The following is a 7,519-nucleotide window of genomic DNA, read 5'->3' as shown; positions in this document are numbered from 1 at the left end:
GTTTCTCTCAGCATATGACAGAAGTGTCACCAGCTTTCACACACATCTTTCAAAATAAAAGTGTCATCAGATAAACAGAGAATTACGTGTGTTGTTGTTTCTTTGACTGCACACTATGTGACTCATTCAAACCAGTCTTGCAACCCACCAGTCGAGAAACAAGTTCACAAGACCGAAAGTGCCATCTGGGACAGGGCCTGACTCTATATCTACTGTTGGCCGTTCACTGTGGTTCTGCTGAAGCTCATTCGGCACCTGTAGCTTTTCCTCACTCGTGTGACTTGTGTCTGGAGCTGAGGCGAAGTTGGAGAGCGCATCTGAAAAGTCTCCCGTTTGTTGTGGCCGTAAAGAGACAGTTCTGCGTTCAAATAAACACAATTTTGTTTATAAAAAGAGACAGAAACAGCAGTTGTGAGAGCTTAGGCCAAGCTCCGCCCCTGTGTGCTGATAATATATCCTCCTGGGACCCAGGAATAGACTTTTGTCCACTGTAGTGGACATTATATTTTAGTGAATTTCTCTGACGCCATACATGTCACATGTCAAAACCTGGGTGTCCTGGGCACATTCAGGGCTTTTCAGAGACACCAAGGCTGGTGGAGGCTTCACTATGAAAACAACTTATCTTTGGTCTTTAAAAATGTCTGACATTAATTTATTGATCAAATGTAGCACTCTTATGGGAATATGATAATATATTGTAATTATAATTTAAATCAGACTACTTTTCACATCTCATGAAAATGTTATGGGGTTTCAAATCAAAAAATGACTTTCTGTTCCAGAACTGGGCATTGATTTCATGCATGTGCACTATAGAGGACATCAGGACTCAAATCATGTTTATCAGGCATTTTGGGAGACACAACATGTGAATATGGAAATAAATTATACATCAATATTCCTATGAAATATTAGATATGATTATTAAAATGTAAACAACTGAGTCCTGGTGTCCACTACAGACGACATGGCATAACATATGCATAAAACAGAATTTAAAAAAATATGTACTAAGTATGTAGTTTTCCTCAACATCAATGTCTCCATCCCAGTAGGTGGCGGAATATGCAGCAAAGCTGGTTTGCCAACCGCCATTAAAGGTCCCATTCCATGGATTATTTTATTATTTTATAATGTTTCCTGGGGTGCCCTTATAATGTTAGTATGTTTTTTAGATCAATTTTTTTTTATAATTTAGAAATAAAAGGAATTTTTCTTAGCCTGATTTCATCACCTGATTTGAACACTCTGTTTGAAGGGGCGTGTCTACTGTGAGACTTCAATGTAAACACCCTCTGCTGTGATTGGCTGACATGCTTGCATATGAAATATCTGGCATTACATGTGGAACTATCTGTAAAACTTTTACTATTACAGCTATTATACGTTTTTACTATTACAGCTATCGGGATTAACAAATCGTGAGAAGTTTTTTAAGTATTTAGATCTATTTCAATCACATAAAAGGTTGCAGTGATGAGCATTGAGCAGATGACAGTCTGTTGATCGCGTGAAAGATCTTATCATTGCAGCGCAGTTTCTGCACTCTCACTAATGATTTCACCAATGCAAACATGAGGCATATAAATACAGTAAGAGCTTCGTTGTGCAGTGTAACAGCGTCATTGATTTCATAACGAGTTTTGGCAAGAGTCCAGATAAACTCGCGCTGTGTGATTAACAGCTTGGGCGATTGGAAAAGGATTGTTCTTTGATCGCTTTCTGTATATTAATCACAGTTTAAGTAAGATTATTTTCATCCTACTAAGTGAAACGATGTGAAGTTGATCGCTACTTCCATATTAAATCACTACTTACCGCTTGCTGGAATATAGTTGAAATTGCCCCCTTCGTCAGGATGAAACGCTGAGAGAAGCCTGCTTGATATTGTCCCAGGTTAGAAAAACAGTCCGTGGTGAAATGGACAGAGCAAACTAACAACTTCGAATTAAACTTTTGCGGTATCCGATTATAGATAAACATCAATCACGCCTGTTGACATTTCGCCATCAATACGCCTGTATTCCTGTGGGCGGAGGTTAGTGAAAAAACGGTTTTAGTGACGTCATTAAAGAAGGAAGTAGAGGGATGTAGTCCAATCGAGCCGTTCGTTGTAGTCAACTTCTGTTAAATAAAATATCTCGCTTGGCATTGAACTTTGAGCTTTATAATTTTACAGATATTATTTATACTCTAACAACAACATTACACACTAACTAAAGTTTGAAACATGGAATCACGAAGAACGGGACCTTTAAATGTGAAAGCAGCAGCAGCAGCATGAGGTAGGATGTTAAACACATAGATATCCGCATAGATATCATATACTGTATAAACGCTAGATGTCTTGTGCTCACTGCTGGCCAATAGAGGTCGACGTCCGCACATCCGCGGGAGCTCGCTCACTCGAAACATTGTGTTTTAATGGTGCATCATGCATGTACTTTTAAAATAACCATAACTTGCTAAATTTTCTACAGATTTTCAAACGGTTTGGTTTGTTATAAACGTCAGAGATGACACTGCATGTATATGAATAATTATAACATACATGTTCAAGCATTCGGAATTATAGCTACGTTAATAACGTTTGTAAGAAACCAAACCTTTTGTAAATCCATCAAGATTTCAGCGAGAAAAAAGTATTTGTGTTCGTGCTGATCACTCACCTTAATTCACAGCTTCACTGTGACAAGATGGCCGAACGGTGATGCCGGAAGTGACTGCGCCATAAGACATCTAGCGTTTAATATGATATCTATGGATATCCATATAAGGCTAGATGTCTTAAGGCGGAGTCTCTTTTGACATCACCGGTGGCCATCTTGCCACAGGGAAGCTTTCTGGCGAGCTCTGTGGTATCTGAAGTAAGATGAGTGATCAGCACGAACACAAATCCTCTTATCTCACTGAAATCTTGACTGATTTACAAGCGGTTTGGTTTCTTACAAATGTTATTAATGTGGCTATAATTCTGAACGCTGGAACATGCTGAAATTGCAGATTTTCTTAAAGGTCCCGTTCTATGCCCCTTTTCACAAGAAGTAAAATAAGTCTCTGATGTCCCCAGAGTGTGTATGTGAAGTTTGAGCTCAAAATACCCAACAGATCGTTTTTTACAGCATGTTTAAATTGACATTTTTTGGGGCTCAGAAAAACGAGCCGTTTCAGTGTGTCCCCTTTAAATGCAAATGAGCTGCTGCTGCACGACACAGGGGGCGGAGCTTCATGAGCTCGTGCTCAGTCTGTCAGGAAAAATTCATCTCACGGAATGATGATAATATCAGAAACTCTCAGTAACAGCGTTCATTTCGAGTCGGACAATAATGCCTACAGAGTCAGAGTGCTGTATAGAGATGAAACAGGTATGGTTTAGTAGTTTAATTACGATTATTATAACGTATTTGTCATCTGCTTGTAGGCTATGTATCCATTATTTATTAATAGCCTACAAGTCTGCTGTCTGAATGATGATCAAACATATACTGATGAGTTTAATAAAGTTTATTGTACATCACACAAAAGATGAAGCGTCAGTTTTACTTCAGAAAATCACCGTAAGAGCTGAGTAAACACAGTAGGCTAAGTTATAAGAAGTGCGCAAGTAGCCAGTAGAGTTGAGGGAGCATTCCTGTGGGCGGAGGTTAGTCAAGAAACGGTTCTGGTGATGTCACTAATGCAGGATGTAGAGGTGTGTAGTCCAATCGAGCCGTTTTTTGTAGTCAACTTCTGTTAAATAAAATATCTCGCTTGGCATTGAACTTTGAGCTTTATAATTTTACAGATATTATTTATGCTCTAACAGCAACATTACACACTAACTAAAGTTTGAAACATGGAATCGCATGCAACGGGACCTTTAATTATTCGTATGTATGCAGTGTCATAACTACATCTCTGACGTTTATAACAAACCAAACCGTTTGAAAATCGGTAGAAAATTTTGCAAGTTATGGTTATTTAAAAGTACATGCACCATTAAAACACAATGTTACGAGTGAGCGAGCTCCCTGTGGCAAGATGGCCACAATGTGCGGACGTCGACCTCATTGGCCAGCAGCGTGGACGAGACATCTAGCCTTTATTATATGATATCTATGGTTAAACACATGAAGAAGATTTCTCACGGTGCTATCCTGGTTTGAGGAACTTCCAGCTTCCGGAACTCAAATGTAAGTACTATTGTTAGTACTTTGTTTGCATGTATGATGTTTGGTAAGGTTTATGTAAATATGCTATGGATAAATATGTTAATGCGCACCTCTAAGCGCATTATTTGATGCTGAGGGTTCATCATGTAAGCACAAGGAAACAGCTCAACTTTAAATATGACATTTACCAAAAAAAGGATCAATTGTCTTCATTCTGCCAACAACACCCTTTGAACGGCTGTATATGTTTGTGTTTGCTGACTGTATGTTGATTTGATGTATAAACTTAATAATTATGGCTCATTTAAAGGTGGAAGTCTCTGGTCCCTTCATTCTTTATGCAGCTCAAAAATGTTTTTAAAACAGGTGTTGCAACCTAAGAGGAAAGACAAAGTCAAGTCATTTGTTTTCATTGAAGTCTTTGAATATGTGATGATAAATTAGGGAATCGATTGACTGGATACATTTAAAGATGATGAGCACATGACTGACTGAAATCACTGTGGACGGACTGAAATCACTGTGGACGGACTGAAATCACTGCAGACTGACTGAAATCACTGCGGTCTGACTGAAATCACTGCGGTCTGACTGAAATCACTGCAGACTGACTGAAATCACTGCAGACTGACTGAAATCACTGCGGACTGACTGAAATCACTGCAGACTGACTGAAATCACTGCGGTCTGACTGAAATCACTGCAGACTGACTGAAATCACTGCAGACTGACTGAAATCACTACGACTGACTGAAATCACTGCGACTGACTGAAATCACTGCAGACTGACTGAAATCACTGCGGACTGACTGAAATCACTGCGGACTGACTGAAATCACTGCGGTCTGACTGAAATCACTGCAGACTGACTGAAATCACTGCAGACTGACTGAAATCACTACGACTGACTGAAATCACTGCGACTGACTGAAATCACTGCAGACTGACTGAAATCACTGCGGACTGACTGAAATCACTGCGGTCTGACTGAAATCACTGCAGACTGACTGAAATCACTGCAGACTGACTGAAATCACTGCGGACTGACTGAAATCACTGCGGTCTGACTGAAATCACTGCAGACTGACTGAAATCACTGCGGACTGACTGAAATCACTGCGGTCTGACTGAAATCACTGCGGTCTGACTGAAATCACTGCGGTCTGACTGAAATCACTGCGGACTGACTGAAATCACTGCGGACTGACTGAAATCACTGCGGACTGACTGAAATCACTGCAGACTGACTGAAATCACTGTGGACGGACTGGAATCACTGCAGACTGACTGAAATCACTGTGGACTGACTGAAATCACTGTAGACTGACTGAAATCACTGCGGACTGACTGAAATCACTGCAGACTGACTGAAATCACTGTGGACGGACTGAAATCACTGTAGACTGACTGAAATCACTGCGGACTGACTGAAATCACTGCGGACGGACTGAAATCACTGTAGACTGACTGAAATCACTGCAGACTGACTGAAATCACTGTAGACTGACTGAAATCACTGCGGACTGACTGAAATCACTGCGGACGGACTGAAATCACTGTAGACTGACTGAAATCACTGCGGACTGACTGAAATCACTGTAGACTGACTGAAATCACTGCGGACTGACTGAAATCACTGCGGACGGACTGAAATCACTGTGGACGGACTGAAATCACTGTAGACTGACTGAAATCACTGCAGACTGACTGAAATCACTGTGGACGGACTGAAATCACTGCAGACTGACTGAAATCACTGTGGACGGACTGAAATCACTGTGGACTAACTGAAATCACTGCAGACTGACTGAAATCACTGTGGACGGACTGAAATCACTGTGGACTGACTGAAATCACTGCAGACTGACTGAAATCACTGTGGACTAACTGAAATCACTGCAGACTAACTGAAATCACTGCAGACTGACTGAAATCACTGTGGACGGACTGAAATCACTGTGGACGGACTGAAATCACTGTAGACTGACTGAAATCACTGCAGACTGACTGAAATCACTGTGGATGGACTGAAATCACTGCGGACTGAATGAAATCACTGCAGACTGACTGCGGACTGACTGAAATCACTGCGGACTGACTGAAATCACTGCAGACTGACTGAAATCACTGCGGACTGACTGAAATCACTGCAGACTGACTGAAATCACTGCGGTCTGACTGAAATCACTGCAGACTGACTGAAATCACTGCAGACTGACTGAAATCACTGCGGACTGACTGAAATCACTGCGGTCTGACTGAAATCGCTGCAGACTGACTGAAATCACTGTGGACGGACTGGAATCACTGCAGACTGACTGAAATCACTGTGGACTGACTGAAATCACTGTAGACTGACTGAAATCACTGCGGACGGACTGAAATCACTGTAGACTGACTGAAATCACTGCGGACGGACTGAAATCACTGCAGACGGACTGAAATCACTGTGGACGGACTGAAATCACTGTGGACTGACTGAAATCACTGTGGACTGACTGAAATCACTGTGGACTGACTGAAATCACTGCGGACTGACTGAAATCACTGCAGACTGACTGAAATCACTGCGGACTGACTGAAATCACTGTGGACTGCCATAATCACTGTGGACTGACTGAAATCACTGCGGACTGACTGAAATCACTGCAGACTGACTGAAATCACTGCGGACTGACTGAAATCTGCGGACTGACTGAAATCACTGCGGACTGACTGAAATCACTGTGGACTGACTGAAATCACTGTGGACTGACTGAAATCACTGCAGACTGCCAGAATCACTGCGAACTGACTGAAATCACTGCGGACTGACTGAAATCTGCGGACTGACTGAAATCACTGCGGACTGACTGAAATCTGCGGACTAACTGAAATCACTGCAGACTAACTGAAATCACTGCAGACTGCCAGAATCACTGCGAACTGACTGAAATCACTGCGGACTGACTGAAATCTGCGGACTGACTGAAATCACTGCGGACTGACTGAAATCTGCGGACTGACTGAAATCACTGCGAACTGACTGAAATCACTGTGGACTGACTGAAATCACTGCGGACTGACTGAAATCACTGCAGACTGACTGAAATCACTGTGGACGGACTGAAATCACTGTAGACTGACTGAAATCACTGTGGACTGACTGAAATCACTGTGGACTGACTGAAATCACTGCGGACTGACTGAAATCACTGCAGACTGACTGAAATCACTGCGGACTGACTGAAATCACTGTGGACTGCCATAATCACTGTGGACTGACTGAAATCACTGCGGACTGACTGAAATCACTGCAGACTGACTGCGGACTGACTGAAATCACTGCGGACTGACTGAAATCACTGCAGACTGACTGAAATCAC

Source organism: Squalius cephalus, assembly GCF_949319135.1.
Source record: "Squalius cephalus genome assembly, chromosome: 4".
NCBI classification, from domain to species: Eukaryota; Metazoa; Chordata; class Actinopteri; order Cypriniformes; family Leuciscidae; genus Squalius; species Squalius cephalus.
The sequence above is the reverse complement of the archived record's forward strand: the minus strand, read 5'-3'. Positions refer to the sequence as shown.